Raw genomic sequence first — 24,967 nt, 5'->3', positions numbered from 1 at the left:
TTTTTTTCCTTCATTTTTTGTCTGTGCCTGTGCTTAAACTCCACATGGATTCCATATGTGTACTCCAAGCAGATTAGTGGGGACTGTGTACAAAAGTACAGTATCTTATAAAATAGTTTGCCTTGAGGTAGTTAAACAAACTACGTAGGCCTAGATAATAAGTTTAGATTATTTAATCTGAAATTTCATTGATGACATGGTATTGTATTTATGGTGCTTACTGCCTTTGACTTTTATAATCATAAGTCACAAAAAATTATTGAGTACCTGTGCTAGTTCATGAACTATATGCTAGGCATTGTGCTGTGGTATATGGTATTTATGGTCATTTAGAATTATATATTCTGACTCTTCTGCTATATTGTGAACTCCATAAGGGTAGGGCCATTATATGCTTTTTGCATCTCCAACACCTATGACCTTCACATAATAATAACTCAAAAATTGATTTTTGGTAAGAAAAGTTTACCTGTTGCATTAGAGGCTCTATGGCTTGGCTACCAAGTTATCTGGTTTGTAATTCTGGGACCTTCAGTTATCTTTCATATCACCCATTACACCCTAAGTTCTCTTCTGTGAATCCAGATTTAAGGATCTTGTGATTGTTCTGGATTACGGTTAGATGGGAGAGTGTGTTTTTAAAACCACTGAGTTAACAACCTTAAATTCTTTGTAGGTCTGCCTGGTGTCTTATGTTTGTGGGCACTTAGGCCAATAGGTATTAATTAGGTAAGATTGATTTGATTGTATTCAGACTATATCTGAATGCCAGTCTCTCAATTTGTGAACATGGGGAAGCTGAATATGTGGGTGGGTGAGCACTACATCCATCTATCATCTCTCCCTTAGAAAGAACCAAGTTCAAATGAAGGCCAGTATTTTTTTTTTTTTAAGGCACTGAGGTTTTTTTTTTTTTTTGATGTGGACCATTTTTAAAGTCTTTATTGAATTTAGTTACAATATTGCTTCTGTTTTATGTTGTTTTGGTTTTTTGGCTGTGAGGTATGTGGGATCTTAGCTCCCTGACCAGGGATCAAACCCGCACCCCCTGCATTGGAAGGCGAAGTCTTAACCACTGGACCGCCAGGGAAGTCTCTGAAAGCCAGTATTATACACACACACTCACACTCTCTTACGTTAAAGTCAGGATACTTTTGAGATATTATTTATGAGTTCTTTTAAAGACTGTAAAATTTTTATTTTCTGAAATAAGTTTTAAAATTCATTATGTAGGCTTGTAAGTAGAGGGGTTATTTTATGCATGGTTATTATAATAAACTATTAGAAGCATGAGATCTAACTAAATCTGGTGGCCAAATTTTTTTGTGAAATCCCTTTATCTTTTCAAAGGTTACATACAAAATAATAATAACTTTTGTAAATGTATGTGTTATTACCTGGTCTAGTAAGTTGTGTCCATTTTCATACTTAAACTTTTCTGTATATTAAATTTGAGGTATATGTGTTTGGCATGCTTAATAGAGAGAGAAAGCATATGTATAAGTAGCATGCTTCCATTTTTGTAAAAACAAAGTGATCTTTCTTCCTCACATATGTGTCTATACTTGTATATGTATGAGCTTGGAGAAACTTGTGGAGGACACATGTCAGGCTGTTACCATTGATTACCTTCAGCAGGTGGGGATGAGAAAGGAAAGGGAGACTAAGGGGGAGAATTTTGCAAAATGGAAAAATACTCGGGGTATAATATTAAGTGAAAATGCAATCTATTTTGTTATTGTAAGTATGTAAAAATTGAACATGCATGTAGATAGGAATAGAAAATAACATGAACAAATGAAAACATTGATTTTACTACTGATGGAATTATGGAGAAGTTTTGTTTTGGATTTCCATTATTTTAATATTTTATAATAAAATAATTGCAAAAGGTTTATCCCTCTTAATTCCTTAATGAACTTTTTATCTTTTGTCTTTTGGCTAAATGTGTTGCTTAAAAACATGGTGGTACATATCATTAAAAATATTTGCAGATCGTGTACACAGTGTAAGTTATCTACTTTAAGAATGCATTGGCTCTTCGTATAGAGAGCATTTCGAAGAGACCATTCTAGTGTTGACAGTGATCCTGAATTGTTTTCACAGTGCCCATCTTGTAACTAGCAGAGGCTTCTGTAAATAATGATAATACCTGGTATTTATAAACATTTTAATTTCCAGTCATTCTAAATATTTTATATGTAGTATGTTTTTTAATCCTCATTAATTCCATAAATAGTAGTTACTATTACTGTCCCATTTTATAAATGAGGAAACTGCAGCACAGGGAGAGCTCAAGGTCATGATATAATAGGCTAAACCAGGATCAAGTACCACTTGAAAAATTGTACTGTTTGATAAATAGTATAGGTTAGAATTCTTTATAATAACATGCAGTAATTAATAAACATACATTAGTTATTAATACATATGATATATGGTAATATGTGTAAATAATAGTATAGGTTCAGAATTCATTATTTGGAATTTTTGGTTGTTAAAATAATATTGAATTAAGGACTTCGCTGGTGGTCCAGTGGTTAAGACTCCACACTTCCTCTACAGAGGGCGCAGGCTTCGATCCCTGGCTGGGGAACTAAGATCCTGCATGCCGCGTGGTGCGGCCCCCTCAAAAAAAAACCAGGAAGAAACAAAACAAAAAACATTGAATTATATTTAAATCAAATCGATGTAAATTACTTATCAGGAAGCATCAAATTAACTTTCTACCTATGAAATATATCTTGAGATAACCTTAAAACACATGCAACTCATGTTTATTTTTAAGAAATATACACCAAATATTTTAAAGCTATGATTCATTTTAAAGATAAAGCTTATGCTTCCTTTGAAAATGGAATGATTTTATTATATACTAAAGAGAATATAAATAGATAAATGTACAATTGCAATTTCTCTGGATTTTTTTTTTTTTTTAGGATTTATTGATTGATTGATTGATTGTTATGTTGGGTCTTCGTTTCTGGGCTAGGGCCCTCTCTAGTTGCGGCAAGGGGGGGCCACTCTTCATCGCGGTGCGCGGGCCTCTCACTATCGTGGCCTCTCTTGTTGTGGAGCATAGGCTCCAGACGCGCAGGCTCAGTAGTTGTGGCTCACGGGCCTAGCCGCTCCGCGGCATGTGGGATCTTCCCAGACCAGGGCTCGAACCCGTGTCCCCTGCATTAGCAGGCAGATTCTCAACCACTGCGCCACCAGGGAAGCCTTCTCTGGATATTTATAAGATATTTTTGAGTTCTGTATTAGGAGACCAACTTTTAAAGAAGACTGACTACTACTACTTTTTAAAAAAGACTGACATTTCCCTTAAATATTCTGATTATTTTACTATGAGTTAACAGTATGTAATTATTGTAGCAAAAGAAAGAAAAAGAAAGCATTTTAACATAGTATTGGGCTCTACCATACAAAATTGCTAATATTTGACGTACAGAAATGCCTTTTCATATGGCTCAACCCAATAGTAAGAGCATGGGCTTTTCAAAGTCCGGTTATGTTCATCCTCTGGTATTTAGCAATAATATACCCACAGTCACTTTCTTATGCTTAGGGAATACTTATAATGTTATTTTAATTTCATTCTTATTGTTCTGGGCTCCCAGAATCTTGAGTTAGCTGCCTTCCTGCCTTTGACCAAAGACAGTACCTGAACAAACCTTTTTTGTCCAACATATAGGCTACCCACTAACCTTTGAGGTCAAAGATCACATGTGTTCATCTTTCTTTACATTTCCCAAAACGTCTTACAAATTTATATATATACACTCACATGCATACTACACATTTATAGGCAAAATTAAAAAACTTTGTTTCATAATTCCATATCAATATAGGATATGAAATATAGATTGGTACAATAAACCCCATGTTCTTAATACCCAGTTTTGACAACTGAACAGTTATCAACATTTTGCCATTCCTGTCTCATCTAACTTTTTCCTTCCTTTCTCTTTTTTTCCTTTTCTTTCTTTGATGAAATAACTTCAAAGAAATCTCAGGTATCACATCATTTAATCTATAAATACTTCTGTATGTATTTCTAACAGATAAGAAAAAAAAAAACCAACCACAATACTATCATACCTAACAAAATTAAGAGTTTCTTAATCTAGTTCAGATTTCTCTGATTCTTTAAATGTCTTTTTACAATTGGTTTGTTTAAATCGCTCTCCAAATGAGATTTACTATTTCATTTGGTTTATATGTCTCTTAAGTTTCTGTTAACTTTAACCATCCCCCCCATCCCCCGTCCCCTATAGCCCCTGCACTTTTTCTCATGCTATTTATTTGTTTAAAAAACTAGCTCATTTGTCCAGGAAAATTTACCACATTCTGGTTTTGGCTGATCGAGTTCTCGTGGTGTTTAACGTGTTCAATTACCCTTCATATTTTCCACAAAATAGTTAGATATAGAGCAGTGGTTCTCTATTTTGGCTGAAACATTAGAATTACGTGGCGAGCTCTTAAATATCCTGATTCCCAGGTCAATTAAATCAGAATTCATAGGGTGGATTCTAGGCATCAGTATTTTAAAAAATTTCCCAAGTGATTTCAGTCTGTAGCCAAGGTTGAGAACTTGAATTGGTAGAGCTTTATGAGATTTAGGTTCAGTTTCTTTGGAAAGAAAAATTCATAAATAGAGTGATTGTATAATTTATTTTCCATCAGACAATTTTAAGAATGAAAGGGTGTGCTATTTAATAATTACAGTGGGACAATAGACATGAACTGGGACTGTCCTGGACTAATTAGGACGTATAGTCACTCTATTAGGTGATGCTGCAAATTCTTAATTGCATCATTCCAGGAGGCAACTGAACAGTTATCAATATTTTGCCATTCCTTTCTCATCTAACTTCTTCCTTCCTTTCTTTTTCTTTTTTTCCTTTCTTTTCTTTTCTTTCCTTGCTCCCTCCCTTCTTTCCTTCCTTTCTATGAAATAACTTCAAAGACGTCTCAGGTATCACATCATTTAATCTATAAGTACTTCTGTATGTATTTCTAACAGATAAGAATTAAAAAAAAAAATACAACCACAATACTGTTATACCTAACAAAATTAAGAGTTCCTTAATCCAGTTCAGATTTCTTTGATTCTTTAAATGTCTTTTTACAATTGGTTTGTTTAAATCACTATCCAAATGAGATTTACCATTTCATTTGGTTTATATGTCTCTTAAGTTTCTGCTGGTTGTCACACTTAGTGATACTAAAATTGATCAGTTTAGGTTCTGTCAGGAGAATCCAACATAGTTCTTAACTTTTCACCTAATGGATTTATCAGCCATTGATGATTGTTGCCTAGATCCATTATTTCATTAGAAGAGTGATTTTCTATCATTTCTCCTATATTTATTCATTGGAATTCTTTCATAAAGAGTTCCTTTATCAATTATTTGGTTACCCTGTAAAATCATTTATACAGGAGAAGCAGAATAAATGCTTATTTTTTCCCCTTTACCAATTTTCAGAAGAATGAATTGACACCTTAGCAAATCCCAAAATTGAGGTTTGGGAGGGGATACCACTATGAACTCATGAATTTTAATATAGTTTATATATTTAAATTTATTGTGGTTAGTATTCTTTTTGATGTTTAAATTTGTCATATTTTTGATCAGTGGGTGTCTGTATTAGTTTCCGAAGGCTGCCATACCAAATTACTACCAACTTGGCTTAAAACAACAGAAATTTGTTATCTCAGAGTTCTGGAGGCTGCCTGTCTGAAAATAAGGTGTTGGCAAGGCAGTGTTCTCTCTGAAGGCTCTAGGAAAGAATCCTTCCTTGCCTCTTCCAGCTTCTTGTGGATTGATTTGTGTTCCTTGATTTGTGGCAGTATAACTCCAGTTTCTGCCTCCATCTTCACACTGCCGCCTTCTTTCTATGTCTTTCAGTGTCTTCTAAGGATACTCTTCATTGGATTTAGGGTCCATCCTAATTCAGGATGCTCTCATCTCAGGATCCTTACCTTAATTACATCTGCAAAACCCATTCTGCACACATTCTGAGGTTCTGGGTGGACATGTCTTTTAGGGGCCACAATTCAACCCACTACAGTCCGCCCTTTTGTCCCCAAACTTCATGTCCATTCTGCATGCAAAATACATTCACCTCATCTCAACACCCCAAAAGTCTCAACTCATTACAACATGAATTTTTAAGCCCAACTCATCTAATATCATCATCTCAAAAAGTCCCAAATCTCAGTATCTCAACCATCTAAATTAGGTATAGGTGTGACTCTGGGTATGATCCATCTGGAGTAAAATTTCTCTTTATGTGTGGACCTGTGAAACCAGAAAACAAATTTTCTACTTCCAAAATACAATTGTGGGACAAGCATAGCATGGACATTGCTTTTCTAAAAGGAAGAAAATGGAAGGAATAAAGGGATCACTAGTCCTAATCAAGTTCAGAACCCACCAGGACAAGAGAATAATTCTCAAGATCTGAGAATAATTCTCTGTGACTTGATCTTCTGCCCTCTGGGTCCATGGAGGCACTATTGACCCCTGTTTTGGGCCTGCTTCTCTAGCCTCTGCCTTTGTGCCTGTGACTCTGTCTTTGGAGTCATTTTTCTTTTTCTTGAAGAGTAGCACTTGTTGGCAGCTGAGTAACTTTATTAGCTCTTTCCTGCCCATAGAATTCCAGAAGTCAGTTTTTTTTTTTTCCATTTTGTCTAGTCTCTTCCTTTAAGAACAGTCTGGCCGTGTTTTTTCTGGTTTAATAATGCTCAAAAACCTGTGACTCTCCTCTATATATTAAGGGTATCCACACAGTTAGAAAAGATAGTTCTTCACAGATCTTTCCTGGATAACCCCATCTCTATTCCTGACTTAAGTTGAGATGATTAATTGGATCCATGAGTCACACACTTAATATCTTCAGTAAATGGTTGCCCAGCTACACCCTTCATCCTCTCACTAGAGCACACTTTTCTTATAATGGATTTCCTAATTTTAGCATCCTTTGCAATCTGGATAGGCTCAAATCATTAAGAGTTGTTTCCTTTTTGCTTAATGGTTCCTTCTTTAGTTTACCTCTTTCCTTTCCCTTTTTCCTATAAGCAGCAAGGGGTATCCAGGCTCACCTCAACACTTTGCTTAGAAATCTCCAAGCAATCTTCATTGCTTCCAAGTTCTGCCTTCTACGTAACAGTAGAACACAATTCAGCTGAGTTTCCTGCTCCTTTCTAACAAGGATCACCGTCTAGTTCCCAGTAACATATTCTTCATTTCCCTCTGAGATCTCACCAGAAGCACCCTTAACATATTTTTTTCCAACATTCTGTTCATAGTATATGTATTCTCTAAAGTAATAGTAGCTTTCGCTTTTTTGCTCCTCACTTCTTTCTGAACCTTCATTAGAATTGGTGAATACAGATATGTCTATATTTGTACCAACCATCTCTTAAAGGCAATCTAGACTTTTTCTATCATGCTTCTCAAAATTCATCCACCTTCTACCCATTTCCCAATTCTAAAGTTACTTCCACATTTTTAGGTATTTATTACAGCAGCACGCCACCTCTGTGCACCAAAATCTGTATTATTTTCCTAGATTTGGCATACCTCACCAGAAACTTAGTGGCTTAAAACAGCAGAAATTTATTTTGCATGGTTCTGGAGGCCAGAAGTCCAAAATCAAGGCATCAGCAGGACCATGCTGTCTCTGAAGACTCGGAAAGAATCCTTTGTCTCTTCCAACCTCTGGTGGACCCAGGTGTTCTTTGATTTTTGTGGCAGCATTACTCCAGTCTCTGCCTCCACCACCTTCACATGGCTTCCTGTCTCTGTTTCTTTTCTGTCTAAGGATGATCTTCATTGGATTTAGGGCCCACCCTAATCCAGGGTGATTTCATCTCAAGATCTTTATATTAATTACATCTGCAAAGAAGTTTATTTCAAAAAGATCATATTCTTAGATTCTGGGTGGACATATCTTTTGGGGGCCACAATTCAGCCTACAGCAGGGTCTTTAAGGTTAGTACCTGAATCCTTTTTAAAAATTGTTATTATTTTATATTTAAACAATTGACTTAAAATTTTGTAATGTCTTAAAATATACATAACATAAAATTTATCATTTTAATCATTTAAAGTTTATAATTCAGTGGCATTAAGTACATTAACAATGTTGTGCAACTATCACCACTATTTCATCCCAAACAGAAACTTTGTATGTACATTAAGGCATAGCTCTCCATTGCCTTTCCCTCCAGCCCTTGGTGTGTTTTCTGCCTATTCTAATCAGAATTTACCTATTCTAGGTATTTCATATAAGTGAAATCATAAATATTTGACCTTTGGTGTCTTAGTTCACTTAGCATAATGTTTTCAAGATTTATCCATGTTGAAGCATGTATCAGAACTTCATTTTTTTAATGGCCTAATATAGTCCATTGTATGTATGTAACACGTTTTGTTAATCTGTTCCTCTGTTGTTTGACGCTTGGGTTGTTGCTACCTTTACGTTGCTGTAACCATTGCCGTACAAGTATCTGAGTTCCTGCTTTCAGTTGTTTTGGTTATGTACCAAGAAATGGATTTGCTGGGTCATATAGAAATTCTATGTCTATCTTTTTGAGGAATCACCAGACTGTTTTCCACAGAGGCTGCACCCATTTCCATTCTCACTAGCAACGCATGGGGGTTCTGATTTCTCTACATCCTCTCTAATGCTTGTTCTTTTCTTTTGGTAATAGCTATCCTAGTGGGTGTGAAGTGGCATCTCATTGCGGGTTTTTTTCTCCTGTTTTATTGAGATATAATTGACGTACAGGATTGTATAAGTTTAAGGTGTACAGCATAATGATCTGACTTACATACATCATGAAATGATCATCACAATAAATTTAGTGAGCATCCATCATCTCGTATAGATACAAACTTAAAGAAATAGAAAAAAAATTTTTTTCTTGTGATGAGAACTCTTAGGCCTTATTCTCTTAACAACTTTTCATGTGTAACATACAGCAGTATTAATTATATTTATCATGTTGTATGTTACATTCATTGTGGTTTTGATTTTTTTTCAAGTATAGTTGATTTACAATGTTCAGGTGTACAGTAGAGTGATTCAGTTATACATGTCTATATTCTTTTTCAGATTCTTTTCCATTATAGGTTATTACAAGATTTTTTTTTTTTAAAGACTCTTTTTTTTTTTTTTTAAAGGAATTCCTTTATTTTTATTATTTATTTATTTATTCATTTATTTTTGGCTGTGTTGGGTCTTCGTTTCTGTGCAAGGGTTTTCTCTAGTTGCGGCAAGCGGGGGCCACTCTTCATCGCGGTGCGCGGGCCTCTCACTATCGCGGCCTCTCTTGTTGCGGAGCACAAGCTCCAGATGCGCAGGCTCAGTAGTTGTGGCTCACGGGCCCAGTTGCTCCGCGGCATGTGGGATCTTCCCAGACCAGGGCTCGAACCCATGTCCCCTGCATTGGCAGGCAGATTCTCAACCACTGCGCCACCAGGGAAGCCCTATTACAAGATATTGAATATACTTCCCTGTGCTCTACAGCAGGTCCTTGTTGTTTATCTGTTTTATATATGGTAGTATGTATCTGTTAATCCCAAATTCCTAATTTATCCCTCATTGTGGGTTTTTGTTTGTTTTGCCCTAGCGGCTTGGGGATTTTAGTTCTCCGACCAGGGATTGAAGCTGGGCCCTTGGCAGTGAGAGCACAGTCTTTTTAAATAAAATTTATTTATTTATTTATTTATTTTTGGCTGCGTTGGGTCTTGGTTGCTGCGCGGGCTTTCTCTAGTTGCGACGAGCGGGGGCTGTTCTTTGTTGCGGTCCACGTGCTACTCATTGTGGTGGCTTCTCTTGTTGCGGAGCATGGACTCTAGGTGCATGGGGTTTAGTAGCTGTGGCTTGCGGGCTCTAGAGTGCAGGCTCAGTAGTTGTGGTGCATGGGCTTAGTTGCTCCACAGCATGTGGGATCCTCCCAGACCAGGGATTGACCCCATATCCCCTGCATTGGCAGGCGGATTCTTAACCACTGCGCCACCAGGCAAGTTTCGAGAGCACGGAGTCTTAACCACTGGACTGCCAGGGAAGTCCCTTGTTTACACTGTTTTGATTACTGTAGCTTTGTAGGAAGTTTGAAATTGGAAAGTGTAAGTCCTCCAACTTTGTTTTTTGTTCTTTTTTTCAAGATTGTTTTGGCTACTTGGGGTCTTTTAAAATTCCATATGAAATTTAGGATTTTTTTCTGTCTCTGCAAAAAGTGCCATTTGAATTTTGATAGGGATTGCATTGAATCTGTCAATCTCTTGGGTAGTATTTTTCATCCCAACACTATTAAATGTCCCAATAAATGGGATGTCTTCCAATTTATTTAGGTCTTCTTTAATTTCTTTCAGCAATGTTTTGTACAAAGGTGTGCTCAGTGTGTAAGTTTTACACCTCCTTGGTTAAATTTTTCGAAGTATCAGTGAGTGTAATACACCACATTGATAGAATGAAGGAAAGAAACACATGATTATATTTGTTGATATAGGAAAAAAAGCATTTGAAAAATAAACCAACACCTTTTATAAAAGCACTCAAGAAACTAGGAATAGAAGGGAACTTTCTCAACATGATAAAGGCCATATATGAAAAATTGTAGCTAACATCATATTTGATGATGAAAGACTGAAAATTTTTCTCCTCAGAATAGGAATAAGGCAAGCCCTATTTTGGCATTTCTACTCAATGTATATGAAGTTTTAGCCTGAGCAGTTAGGCAAGAAAGAAATAAAAGACATCCAAATTGGAAAGAAAGAAGTAAAACTGTATTTAGAGGACATGATCATGTATGTGGAAACCTCTAAAAATCTACCCCCCACCAAAATCAAACCCTGTGAGAAATTCAAAAAAGTTCAGGGTAAAAAAAGCAACACAAAAAAATCAGTTGTATTTCTACACACTAGTAATGAACAATCCTGAAAGGAGATCAAGAAAATGATTTCATTATTAGCATCAAAAAGAATAAAATACTTAGACACCTGTATCCTTTTGACTTAACTCCAGTAGTCCTTGAAAGAGTCTTCCCTTTTTGGCCAAAAAGATGTTTCTAGGCTCATCCTGTACATTACCATTTCAGATTTGGAATTAACTCCAAGAACTTCCTTTCAGTGGGAAATGGTAGTTATAGACTACAGTTTGAACTCAGGCAAGCCTTTTGACTTTGGAGTTGTTTTGAGATGGTATCAGCTGTATATTTCCCGTTCACTCCTCAGCCACATCTGCTTTTCCTTCTGTTTCACCACTGAAATTCTCTTTTTTTTTTTTTTTAAATTTTTATTGGAGTATACAGTTGCTTTACAATGTTGTGTTAGTTTCTACTGTACAGCAGAGTGAATCAGCTATATGTATACATATAGCCCCTCTTTTTTGGATTTCCTTCCCATTTAGGTCACCACAAAGCATTTAGTAGAGTTCCCTGTGTTATACAGTAGATTCTCCTTAGTTATCCATTTTATACATAGTATCGGTAGTGTATATATGTCAATCCCAATCTCCCAATTCATCCCACCCCCCGGAAATTCTTTTTAAGATCACTGAAATGATCCAATAATCACCAAATCGAATTGATGCTTTTTTTGAACTTTCCCTTTTTTTTTAAAATTAATTTATTTTTTTATCTTATTTTTGGTTGCGTTGGGTCTTCATTGCTGCGTGTGGGCTTTCTCTAGTTGTGGCGAGCGGGGGCTACTCTTCCTTGCGGTGCATGGGCTTCTCATCGCAGTGGCTTCTCTTTTTCTGGAGCATGGGCTCTAGGCAGATGAGCTTCAGTAGTTGTGGGGGGTGGGCTCAGTAGTTGTGGCATGCGGGCTTAGTTGCTCTGCGGCATGTGGGATCTTCCCGGACTAGGGCTTGAACCCTTGTCCCCTGCATTGGCAGGCGGATTCTTAACCACTGTGCCACCAGGGAAGCCCCTCCTTTTTGATCTTTGTTAGACATCTGACCCTATTGCCCACTCCTTCCTTGAAACTTCTCCCTTATTTAGAAGAAGGTATTCGCATGGTTCTTCTCTTGAATTGCTTCTTTTCAGTCATTTTAACTCTTTGTTTGCCCAGTAGGTCTTGTTCCCTCAGCCTGTATTTTTTTTGGGTAATCCCTTCTACAGTGATTTTAACCACTACCCATTAAATACATTATGTGATTTCCTTTCTTCTTTGCTTCGCTGTTGTCTCTAAAACTCAAAATCAGTGTTTCCAAATGTGAGCTTTGACTTGTATTTTGATGTCTTACAAATATTGCTAAGTCAGTATGCCTAAAATGGAAGAACTCTCTATATCCTTGACAAGTACTTACTCTCCCAAATAGTGCTCTGTTCCTTCTTAACCTGTTTTTCTTCCTGTGTTATCTCACCCAAGTTAGAAACTCTGAGTTATCTTGCTTCTTCCCTTTCTCTTATTAATCCAGGTTTTGTTTTTGATTTTGTTTATTTATTTATGGCTGTGTCGCATTTTCATTGCTGCGTGCGAGCTTTCTCTAGTTGCGGCGAGCGGGGCTACTCTTTGTTGTGGTGCACGGGCATCTCATTGTGGTGGCTTCTCTTGTTGCGGAGCACGGGCTCTAGGCATGCGGGCTTCAGTAGTTGTGGCTCGCAGGCTCTAGAGCACAGGCTCAGTAGTTGTGGCCCACGGGCTTAGTTGCTCCGTGGCATGTGGAATCTTCCCGGACCAGGCATCAAACCCGTGTCCCCTGCATTGGCAGGTGGATTCTAAACCACTGTGCCACCAGGGAAGTCCCAACTCTCATTTTTTTATAAGGTGAATGATCCAGAAATACTAAGTTTTCAATCTTGTTGAAAGTCTTGGAAGTCCCAAGTCCCGTGATTTTTAAAACTTTATTTCTGCTGCCACCACCCTAGTTCTGGTACTTGTTTTACGTGCTTTGTCTCTTTACTTTCCTTGCCTTTACGACTTGTTTTCCCTTTCTGTTCTCTACTGTTTCCTCTACGCCATTCATTTTATACTTTGGAGACTGATTTATCTTCAGAAATGAAAATCTGTTCATCTATAAGGTAACACATTGGCTCCCTCACTACTATTCTAATTCTCCAAGATAGGTACTCTTTGGATTCTCTCCTTGTGGCAAGCGGCAGGTTGCCTCACAGTTCTTACTCTCATCCTAGAAATTTACTTTTCCTTCATGAGAGAGTTTCTTTTTGGTTATCTCTGCTACTATCATGTTAGCTTTGGTAGGGGTTCTCCTTGGGCTCTGCAGCCCAAATATGGAGACAGAATCTTTGCTTAATTCCACCCAACACAGCTGAGATCAGGCTATGATTTTTACACAAGGCTATTAAAAGTTTAGCATAGTAGGAGGGAATTAGAAAACAAATACAACTAGTTCTTATGTATGGCTGATCTAGGAGAAATGGGCAACATTTACCTACTAAGCCTTCAGCTTGTCTAGTGAGCAGAGGATATCTTTTCTTTGGAACTTGGAAGCAGTTTGAGATCTGGGGGGAAGAACTCATTCCCCCCTCCTTCTAAGGAGCTAACATCCTGACCTATAATTTCTTGTTTTTTGGCTGATTAACATTAAGAATAGCAGTGCACTTCAGGAGATTCAGTCTCCTTTCTTCGGAGATGTAGTGTCATGTTAGTCTTTGGCTCCAGTGGAGCAAATAGATCAACATTAGTGTAAGAGAGATTGGTTCATTCAACAAATATTTAAGATACATTTCACACATGGTTTTAGGTGCTAGAGAAATAATAACGAACAAAAGAAAAAGTCAAGGTTTGTGCTAATGGGGGGGGCAAGATAGAAAATAAACAAGAAATTGATAAAATAATTTCAGGTAGTGAAGAACATAAGAGAGCACAGGATAATATGATAGTGAGTGATTGGGGTGGGAAGAAATAATGTTAGATATTTCTCTGAGAAGCCAGTTTGTGGTATTCAAATATGAGCTCTTAAAAAGATTCCTTTAGCTCCTGTGTGCAGGATGAACTTCAGGGAGCAAGATGGGCAACAGGGTCAGTTAGGAGGCTCTTTGGGTGTAATCCTTGTGTGAAGGTAACCATTGTTTGGGGTAGGTGGAGATGGTGAGAATTGGTTGTGATACATTTTGGAGATGGAGTCAGTAGGACTTGTTGATGGATGAATGTAGGAAAATAAAGAAGACTGCTGACCCCTAGGTTTTCACCTTGTTAAACTAGATAGTTGGTGGCACCATAAACTGAGGTGGGAAAACTGGAAAAGAATATACATAGTAATGAGGATGAAGGAGGAAACTATTATTTCTTTACATTAGATTACTGATCTAAATTGCTCATGAGTAGTATATAACAACTTCATTATTAAGTGTAGGTTAGAGTTTCTCAACCTCAATACCATTGACGTTTTGGACCAGGTAATTGTTTGTTTGGGGCAGGGCGAATTGTTCTGTGCATTGTGGATGTTTAGCAGCGTACCTGCACTCTATCAACTACATGCCAGTAGCCCTGATTACCCATTTGTGAGAACTAAAAATATCTCCAGGCACGGCGAGATGTCTCCTGAGGGGCAAAATTGCCCCTGGTTGAGTACCAGTTCTCTAGATATTTTTACCATATATCCTAAAGACCAAATTGTTCCAAATTGTTCCAACTACTTCTCATTCCATTCTCTTATATAAATTCTGATAATACAGCCATATTGATTGACAGGCCATTTTTCTTAACCTTTGTGCCTTTTTAAAAATCATAATATTTTATTCAAGCATAACTACTACTTATATAATTTTGTTTCCTGAATTTTTTTAACCTAAATTTTTGTTCTAAGCACTGCTTCTGTTATTAAAAATATACTTGTTAACATAACTTTAATGGCATTGTAATATTCTTTCCTACAGATAAACCATAATATAGGACTATTCTCCAGTTCTTAGGTTGTTTAAAATTATTTCCTATTAAAAATGAGGCTAACCTAGGGGAAATGCTGGGACAAGGGAGTGATAGACAAAGGGTTTGAGATTTCTTTCTGGGGTAATTAAAATATTCTAAAATTGATTGTGGTCATGGTTGTATAACTCTGAAGATGCTAACACTGATTGAATTGTGCACTTTAAATGGGTGAATTATATGGCATGTGAATTATATCTCATTGAAGTTGTTACTGAAAAAGGCTAAAGCAAACAGCATTATGTGTAATTTTTGTCTGTAACTGTGGAAGTGAAATTACTGATTCAAGGCATGGAAAAAATATATTTAAGGTTTATTGAGGTAAAATTTATGTAGAGTAAAATTTACCCTTCTTATTGTACAATTCAGTAAGTTTTGACAAGTACATATATTTCAGTAGCTACCAACATAGTCAAGATGTAGAACAGTTCCATCAACCCCCAAATTCCTTCATGTCCCTTTACAGACAGCCTGTCCCCTACCTCTAGCCCCGATCTGTTTTCTTTTCTGTAATTTTGTGTTTTCAGAAAGTTGTATAAATGACATAATACAGTATGCAGCCGTATGAGTTTTGCTTCTTTCACTTAGCATAATGTATTTGAGATTCATCCATATTGTTGCATGCATCAGCAGTTGCTTTTTATTGGTGACTAACATTCTATTTTATGGATGTAGCACAATTTGTTTATCCACTTGCCAGTTGAAAGACAGTTGTATTGTTTATAGTTTTTGGTGATTATGAATAAAGTCATAATATTTGCCTATAGGTTTTTTAAAAATACTATATTATAGAAAGAATGTACTTAATACAGTAAGAATATACCTTTAACAATTAGCTGTTTCAAAAAATTTTAAAGCAAAGTATACAAATGGGAAAAAAACCTCTTCATAAGTTTATTATGTTGGGTATAATTTTTTTGTATTTTTGGCCGCACTGCGTGCAGCATGTGGAATCTTAGTTCCCCAACCAGGCGTTGAACCTGTGCCCTCTACAGTGGAAGCCCGGAGTCTTAACCACTGGACTGCCAGGGTATAATTACCCCTGGGTATAATTTCTTTATATTTGTTCAAACTTAACCCTTTCCACAATGAATTTGGGGCAGTTCATAAAAAGATACATGAAAAAAAGATGAAAAGAAATAGGGACAGGGGAGGTGGGAGGAATTGGGAGGTTGGGATTGACACATATACACTACTGATACTATGTATAAAATAGACAACTAATGAGAACATACTGTATAGCACAGGGAACTCTGTGTAATGCACTGTGGTGACCTACCTGGGGAGGAAATCCAAAAACGAGGGGATCTGTGTATATGTATAGCTGATTCATTTTGCTGTACAGTAGAAACTAACACAACATTGTAAAGCAACTATACTCCAATAAGAATTAATTTAAAAAAAGTAGAAACAGACTTAAAAAAAAAAAAAGGACTGCAGTAGGAAAATACAGATAATTCTAATGTTGTGATTGATCAGAGAATATACATAAGTGTGTGCCATTGTTAAATGGAGCAAACATTACTGGATCCGCTTAAAAAAAACAGTATTTTCTAGCAGTGATTCTAAAAGTAATTTCAGATGCGAATCTTCAGTAGGAGACACTGAGATATAAGGAACAATAACATTTTCTTTTTAACAGAAAACAACTCAATTTCTTGCTTATAGGTTTTTGTATACACATACGTTTTCATTTCCATTAGGTAAATAATTAGGTGTGGAACTGCTGGGTCATATAATGTTTCCTTACATTGCATTTTGAGAGTTATTTATGTATTTTGGCTACAAATCTTTTATTAGATATGTGTTTTGCAAATATTTTTTCCTAGTCTATGGCTCAATTTCATTTTTTTTAAAGTGTTTTTCAAAGAGCAGAAATTGAGATTGATGAATATACGCACAGACACAAATTTAATTTTGTGGGAATCAGCACATAGATCACATCAAAGGACCCAGGAGAAAACATATCATGGTGTATTTCTTTTTTCTTTCTTTTTCCTATTTTTTTCCAAAACAAGTAACTTTTTATTGAAGTATAGTTGATTTACAGTGTTGTGTTAGTTTCAGGTGTACAGCAAAGGGATCCAGTTATACATATATTTATCTATTTTTTTCAGATTCTTTTCCATTGTAGGTTATTATAAGATATTGAATGTAGTTCCCCTGTGCCATACATTAAGTCCTTGTTGTTTATTTTATATAGAGCAGTGTGTATCTGTTATTCCGAAATTCCTAATTTATCCCTTCTCCCTTTTGCCTTTTGGTAACTGTAAGCTTGTTTTCTATGTCTGTGAGTCTGTTTCTGTTTTGTAAATAAGTTCATTTGTATCATTTTTTTAGATTCCACCTATAAGTGATATATTTGTTTTCTTTTCCAACTTGCTTCACTTAGTATAATAAATTCCAGGTCCATCCCTGTTGCTGCAAATAGCATTATTTCATTCTTTTTCATGGCTGAGTAATATTCCTTTGTGTATATATGTATGTGTGTATATATATATATATATATACACACACACACACACACACACACACACACACACACACACACACACACATCTTCTTTATGCATTCATCTGTCGATGGACATTTAGGTTGTTTCCATGTCTTTGCTGTTGTATATAGTGCCACTGTGAACATTGTGGTGCATAAATCTTTTTGAGTTAGGGTTTTCATCTTTTCTGGATATATGCCTAAGAGTGGGATTGCTGGATCATATGGCAACACTATTTTTAGTTTTTTAAGGACTCTCTAGACTGGTCTCCATAGTGGCTACACCAGTTTATATTCCCACGAGCAGTGTAGCAGGGTTCCCTTTTCTTCACACTCTCTCTAGCAATTATCATTTGTATGCTTATTGATGATGGCTGTTCTGACTGGTGTGAGGTGATATTGTAGTTTAGCTTTGCATTTTTCTTAGCGATGTGGAGCATCTTTTCATGTGCCTGTTGGCCATCTGTATGTCTTCTTTGAAGAAATGTCTATTTAGGTTTTTTGCCCATTTTTTGTTGTTGTTTTTTATTTATTTGGCTGCATTGGATCTTAGTTGCAGCATGCGGGATCTTTCGTTGTGGCGTGCGGGCTTCTCTCTAGTTGTGGTGAGTGGGCTCCAGAGCACACGGGCTCCAGAGCGTGCAGGCTCAGTAGTTGTGGCATGTAGGCTTAGTTGCCCCACGGCATGTGGGATCTTAATTCCCTGAGCAGGGATTGAATCCGTGTCCCCTGCATTGGAAGGTGGGTTCTTAACCACTGGACCACCTGGGAAGTCCCTGCCCATTTTTCAATTTTTTTGTTTGTTTGTTTGTTTGTTTTTTTTGGTATTGAGCAGTCTGAGCTGTTTGTATCTTTTGGAAAATAATCCCTTGTCCGTCGCATCATTTGCAAATATTTTCACCCATTCCATAGGTTTTTTTTTTTTTTCATTTTGTTTATGGTTTCCTTTGCTCTGCAAAAGCTTTTAAGTTTAATTAGGTTCCATTTATTTATTTTAGTTTTTGTTTCCATTACTGTAGGAGATGGTTCCAAAAAAAATATTGCTGCAATTTATATCAAAGAGTGTTCTGCTTATGCTTTCCTCTAGGAGTTTAGTATCTGGTCTTACATTTAGGTCTTCAATCCATTTTGAGTTTATATTTGTGTATGGTGTTAGAGAATGTTCTAATTTCATTGTTTTACACGTAGCTGTCCAGTTTTCCCAGTGCCACTTACTGAAGAGACAGTCTATTTCCACTGTACATTCTTATTTCCTTTGTTTTAGATTAATTGACCGTAAGTACATGTGTATATTTCTGGGCTCTCTCTCCTGTTCCATTGATCTGTGTGTCTTTTTTTAAAAATCTGTTTGATTACTGTAGCTTTGTAGTATAGTCTGAAGTCAGGGAGCGTGATTCTTTCAGCTCCGTTTTTCCTTCTCAAGGTTGTTTTGGCTGTTTGGGGTCGTTTGTGTTTCCATATGAATTTTAAAATTATTTGTTGTAGTTCTGTGAAAAATACCATTGGTAGTTTGATAGGGATTGCAGTGAATCTGTAGATTGCCTTGGGTAGGTAGTATGGTCATTTTAACAATATTGATTCTTCCTACCGAAGAACACAGTATATCTTTTTTCTTTTTTTAAATAACAACTTTATTTATTTATTTATTTTGACTGCACTGGGTCTTTGTTGCCGCGTGCGGGCTCTCTGTAGTTGCGGTGAGTGGGGGCTCTTCTTTGTTGTCGTGTGCGCCCTTCTCATTGCGGTGGCTTTTCTTGTTGCGGAGCATGGGCTCTAGGTGCTTGGGCTTCAGTAGTTGTGGCATGCGGGCTCAGTAGTTGTGGCTCATGGGCTCTAGAGCACAGGCTCAGTAGTTGTGGTGCACGGGCTTAGTTCCTCTGAGGCATGTGGGATCTTCCCAGACCAGGGATCGAACCCATGTGCCCTGTGTTGGCAGGCGGATTCTTAACCACTGCACCACCAGGGAAGTCCCCATTCAGTTTCTATCTGTCCTAGACCTTTTGAAATAGAATTGAGGGAGAAAGTGGAAGATTGCAGAGTAGGAACCACTGGCAGTAGAATTTGGCTCTGGTCTTTACCAGTAATATGGTTTGTGTTTCCTTATGGGTAAAATGGAAATAAAGACACTCTAAGTCTTAGTAGTTTTCAGTAGGTCAGTGCACATGAAATACACTAGGTGGTGATTTCTAAAAGCAAAGGGGAAAGAGTAAGAACCAAGGGTAATGTCATGGAAGCCTTAGAAGTCATCATTGCCAGGAACTGGGAGTGAACATTACTCTTTTCTTTTCTTACATTCCATTCTATGTGACACTTGAATTATTTTAGAAGGAAATGTTTGCTCCAATTATTCTTTCATTCAACCCATTTTTTCTCCTGAAATTGATGTTTTTGGAAGTTCTCAGATTCCGATATATCATAGTAACTTCTTTGCTTTTTTTATATGATCTTCATATGAGTTTTCATGAATTTATGTCAAAGTTGAAATGTGTCTCTAAAGATAGTTATAGAAAATACGTGTGTTTACTGACCTTCAGTTTTTCTTCATGTTTGATGCCTTAATATATGTATTAGAGAAGTAAGTACTTTTTTTACTGTAATTTTTATATATGGAAAATAATTTCATTTTAATTGGAAGAGTATTTGACCATAATGACCATAATGAAAAGGAAAAAAGGGTCCTGTGTCTATTAACAAAAGAAGATTTGCTTTATTCATTTCGTTGCCATTTGTTGGAAGGAAAGAATACAGAAAGGCCCCCAAATAATTATTTTTAGGGTTGTTATAAGAAGTTTTATTTGGAAAAAAGCTGCTTGTTTAGTGTGAGGAATACAACTGTGTTTAAGAGGTTTCTGCTTAATTACTACTTTTTTTTCACCTTTGTTATGAAAATTTTCAAATATAAATATAAATGGATCGTTCAACTAATGCTCATGTATTCATTATTTATCTTTTTTAAGAGTCATCTATTTTCTGCCTCTTGTTTCATCGATTCCTCCCACATTTCTTTGCCTATAAAATTTTAAAGGAAATCCTGGATATATTTTTTTTCACATATGAATACATAAAGTATGTATCTCTAAGAGATGAATTTTTTTTTTTACAAATCATAATCCTAAACATTATCACACTTAATAAAATCAGCAGTAATTCCTTAATATCACCTATAATACTCTGTTCAACTGTTGAAACTGTTTATTTCAAAAAGTTAGGAGTTTAAATGAGATTCGTGTGTTGCTAAAACAGGGTCTTTGGGGTTGCTGTGTCTCTTAAGCCTCTTTTCATCAGTAAATCTCCCCCATTTAAAAAAAGTGCCATTTATTTTTAGAAGACACTGATTTGTTCTGCAGCATTTCCTACATTCTGGGTTTTGCTGGTTATATCCTGGTGTCATTGAACATGTTTCTCTATCCTTTATGTTCCCTGTAAGCTGTTAGAAGTATGATTGGATTCAGGTTCAAAATTTTTTTTTTTTCTTAGAGTTCCTAGGTGGTGCTGTGTTCTTCCTATGACACCCCTAGTGGAAACACATCACTTTTAGTGATATTCATCCTAGTTCAGGTGATGTCAGCCTAATCCATATATTAAGAAATTCCCCTTCAGTTTTGATCTAATGGTTTTTGTTTTTTGTTTTTTAAATTTTATTTTTGGCTGCCTTGGGTCTTAGTTGCGGTACACAGGATCTTCATTGTGGAATAAGGGATCTTTTGCAGTATGCAGGCTCTTTGTTGTGGTGTGCAGGCTTCTCTCTAGTTGTGGTGCATGGCTCCAGGGTGTGTGGGCTCAGTAGTTGTGGCTTGAGGGCTTAGTTGCCTCACGGCATGTAGGTTCTTAGTTCCCCGAGCAGGGATCAAACCCCTGTCCCCTGCATTGGAAGGTGGATTTTTTTTTTAAATTTTAAAGAAACACTTTAAAATTTTCTCTCTTTTTTAAAAAATAAATTTATTTATTTATTTATTTTTGGCTGCACTGGGTCTTCGTTGCTGCGCGCGGGCTTTCTCTAGTTGTGGCGAGCAGGGGCTACTCTTTGTTGTGGTGTGCGGGTTTCTCATTACAGTGGCTTCTCGTTGCGGAACACAGGCTCTAGGCATGCAGGCTTCAGTAGTTGTGGTGCATGGGCTCAGTAGTTGTGGCTCATGGGCTCTAGAGTGCAGGCTCAGTAGTTATGGCGCACGGGCCATAGTTCTGCAGCATGTGGGATCTTCCCGGACAAGGGATTGAACCCGTGTCCTCTGCATTGGCAGGTGGATTCTTAACCACTGCTGCACCAGGGAAGTCCCTGGAAGGCGATTCTTAACCATTGGCCCACCAGGGAAGTCCTTGACCTAATAGTTTTATTGTTTTATTGTTCATTGATCAGTTCTTTATTCACTATTTCATTAGGGGTTATAAAATGATGGTTTCCTAATTCTTTTATTTTTCCGGTATCTGTTAGCTGTGATTATTTTATAGAGAAAAAGTTTTCCTTGTCAATTAACTCCCTGGTTTCCTTATTACCTTGAAATATTGTTAATACAGAAAAGACAAGATAAATACTTTATTCTTGTATTTATCATTTTTAAGAATGAGTTGATGCCTACACAGCCTCCACAAATGACCGCTGAAGGTTGTTTTTTCGGGGTGGGGGGATGAGAGAGCTATCCTGTTCAGTCATTAAAAATAGATTTATGTATTATTTATTGCATTGTATGTCAGTCTGTTGAACATCTTTGGTCAGTAAAAGCCTACTCAGTTAGCTCTTTAGTCGTTTTGTCATGACTTCAGTAGTCTTTGGTATTATACTTGCTTTCTGGTGCAAGATGAAGCAGCGTCATCTGTATATTCCCTGCTGTAGGTCTGAAATTAGCCATTACTCCCAGGAGTCCTGGTTCCTTTTGTTCAGAAATGGTATTTAGAGACTGTAACACTTGATAACACTTTTTTTTTTTTTTTTTTTTGGCTGCGCCACACAGCTTGCGAATTCTTAGTTCCCTGACCAGGGATTCTAGAGCCTGGGCTCTAGAGCATAGGCTCAGTAGTTGTGGTGCACGGGCTTAGTTGCTCCACGGCATCTGGGATCTTCCCGGACCAGGGCTCAAACCCGTGTTCCCTGCGTTGACACGTGGATTCCTAACCACTGCACCACCAGGGAAATCCCCTTATTGTAGTTTTCATTTGCGTTTCCCAAGTAATAGAGACATTGATCATCTTTTCTTATGCTTATTGGCCATTTATATATCTTCTTGGGAGAAATGTCTGTTCAAGTTTCTTGGCCCCCCTTTTTTAATCAAATTTTATTTTTTGGCAGTGCTACGCAGCATGCGGGATCTTAGTTCCCCAACCAGGGATTGAACCCATGGCTGCTGCAGTGGAAGTGCAGAGTCTTAACCACTCGACTTCCAGGGAAGTCCCCTTTGCCCCTTATTGAATTGGAGTGGTTGTTTTTTAGTTGGGTTTTAGGAGTTTTCTATATATTCTTGATGTTAATCCCTTACCAGAAGATTTGTAAATACAGTTGACCCTTGAACAACATGGGGGTTGGGGCATCAACCCTCCATGCAGTTGAAAATCCATATGTAATTTATAGTTGTCCCTCTGTATCTGTGGTTTCTCCATATACGTGTAGTACTGTAGTATGTACTGTCGAAAAAATTCATGTGTAAATGGACCCATACAGATCAAATCTGTGTTGTTCAAGGGTCAGCTATATTTTAACCCGTTCTGTGAGTTGTCTTTTTACTCTGTTGATACTGTCTTTTGATGCACAAAATTTTAAAACTCTCACGAAGTCTAATTTGTTTATTCTTCTGTTTCCCGTGCATTTGGTGTCATATCCAAGAAGTCATTGTCAAATGCAGTGTCATGAAGCTTTTGCCATATGTTTTCTTCGAATAATTTTGTTTTAGGTCTTTTAGGTTTTTGATCTCTTTTGAGATAACTTTTACATGTGGTGTGAGATAAGGGTCCAACTTCATTCCTTTGCATGTGGAGATCCAGTTTTCCAATCATTTGTTGAAAAGATTGTCCTTTCCCCATCGAATGATATTGGCACAGCCTTGTCGAAATTATTTGACCACATACGTGACGGTTTTTTCTGAGCTCCCTATTCGATTGGTCTGTTTGTCTGTCTTTATGCCAGTACCCCACTTTTTTGATTACTGTAGCTTTGTAGTATGATTTAAAATCAGGAAGTGTGAGTCCTCCAGCCTTGTCCTTTCTTTCAGGACTGTTCTGGTTATTTGGGGTCCCTTGAGATTTCATATGAATTTTGGGATGGCTTATTCTAGTTCTGCAAAAAAAAGTCACTGGGATTTTGATAGGGATTGCACTGAATCTGATTGCTTTGGGTAGTATTGATATTTTAACAATATTAAATCTTCCAGCCCATGAACACACCATGTATTTCCATTTGTCATATTTACTTTCTTTCAGAAATGTTTTATAGTTTTCATTGTATAATTTTTTCACTTCTTTGGTTAAATGAATTTCTGGGTATGGTTTTCTTTCTGATGCTATTGTAAATAGAATCGTTTTTGTAATTTCCTTTTCAAGTTATTCATTATTAGTGTATAGAAATGCAACTGACTACTGATATTTGTGTATTGGCTTTGTATCCTGTACTACTTTGCTGAATTCATTTATTCTAAAAATAATTTGTGTGTGTGTAATCTATAAGGTTTCCCACATTTAACATAGTATCTGAATAATCATCTGAAAAATTTTTGTTTCTTCCTTTCCAATTTGGATGCCTTTGATTTCTTTTTCTTGCTGTCTAGGACTTCCATTACTATGTTGCAAGTAAGTGGTAAGGGTGGGTATCCTCGCCTTATTCCTGTTAGTAGAGGAAAAGCTTTCAATATTTCACCATTTGGTGTGATGTTTGCTGTGGGTTTTTATATGTGGCTTTTATTATGTTGAGATAGTGTACTTTTTAAAAAATAATTTTTAGAAATATTTATTTGGCCGCGCCGGCTCTTAGTTGTGGCACGTGGATCTTTTTTGCCGTGTACGGGACCTTCGTTGTGGTCTGAGGGATCTTTTAGTTGCAGCATGCGAACTCTTAGTTGTAGCATGTGGGATCTAGATCCTTGACCAGGGATTGAACCCGGGTCCCCTGCATTGGGAGCGTGGAGTCTTAGCCACGGACCACCAGGGAAGTCCCAAGATAGTGTCCTTTTAGTCTTAGTTATATTGAGTGTTTTTATCATGAAAGAGTATTACATTTTTTCAAAAAAATTTTTTTCTGCATCAACTGAGATGATTAAGTAATTTTTTTCTTCATTTTGTTGTTGTGGTATATGTTGATCCATTTTCATATGTTGAACCATCCTTGCAATCTAGGAATAAATTTCTACTTGGTCATGGTATATAATTCTTTTAATATGCTGCTGAATTTGTTTGCTAGTATTTTGTTAAGGGTTTTTTTCTTCAGTGTTCTAAGGGATGTTGGTCTTTAGTTTTCTTGTAGTATCTTTGGCCTTGGTATTAGGGTAACCTCGGTCTCATAGAAGTGTTCCTTACGCTTCATTTGTTTGGGGAAAACTTTGAGAAGGATTGATATTAGTTTTTCTTTAATTATTTGGTGCAAT

The 24,967-nt window shown here is 36.8% G+C and overlaps 1 protein-coding gene and 1 long non-coding RNA gene across 10 annotated transcripts in view; one reads left to right on the top strand and one right to left on the bottom strand.

The window, feature by feature from the left end:
- Positions 1–24,967, top strand: part of ZMYM4 (zinc finger MYM-type containing 4) — a gene marked incomplete at its 5' end in the record, with an annotated part of 178,656 nt that overhangs the window by 2,568 nt on the left and 151,121 nt on the right. The gene's annotated exons all lie outside the window — the stretch shown is intronic.
- The window catches only part of LOC309614904, a 28,372-nt gene continuing 4,824 nt past the window's right edge, over positions 1,420–24,967 (bottom strand). The window contains exon 2 of the long non-coding RNA XR_014236459.1: positions 1,420–3,222. This is a non-coding gene — a long non-coding RNA (uncharacterized lncRNA). The remainder of the gene's footprint in view (positions 3,223–24,967) is intronic.

The sequence above is a fragment of the Balaenoptera borealis genome, assembly GCF_965194805.1.
Source record: "Balaenoptera borealis genome assembly, chromosome: 1".
NCBI classification, from domain to species: domain Eukaryota; kingdom Metazoa; phylum Chordata; class Mammalia; order Artiodactyla; family Balaenopteridae; genus Balaenoptera; species Balaenoptera borealis.
The sequence above is the reverse complement of the archived record's forward strand: the minus strand, read 5'-3'. Positions and strand labels throughout refer to the sequence as shown.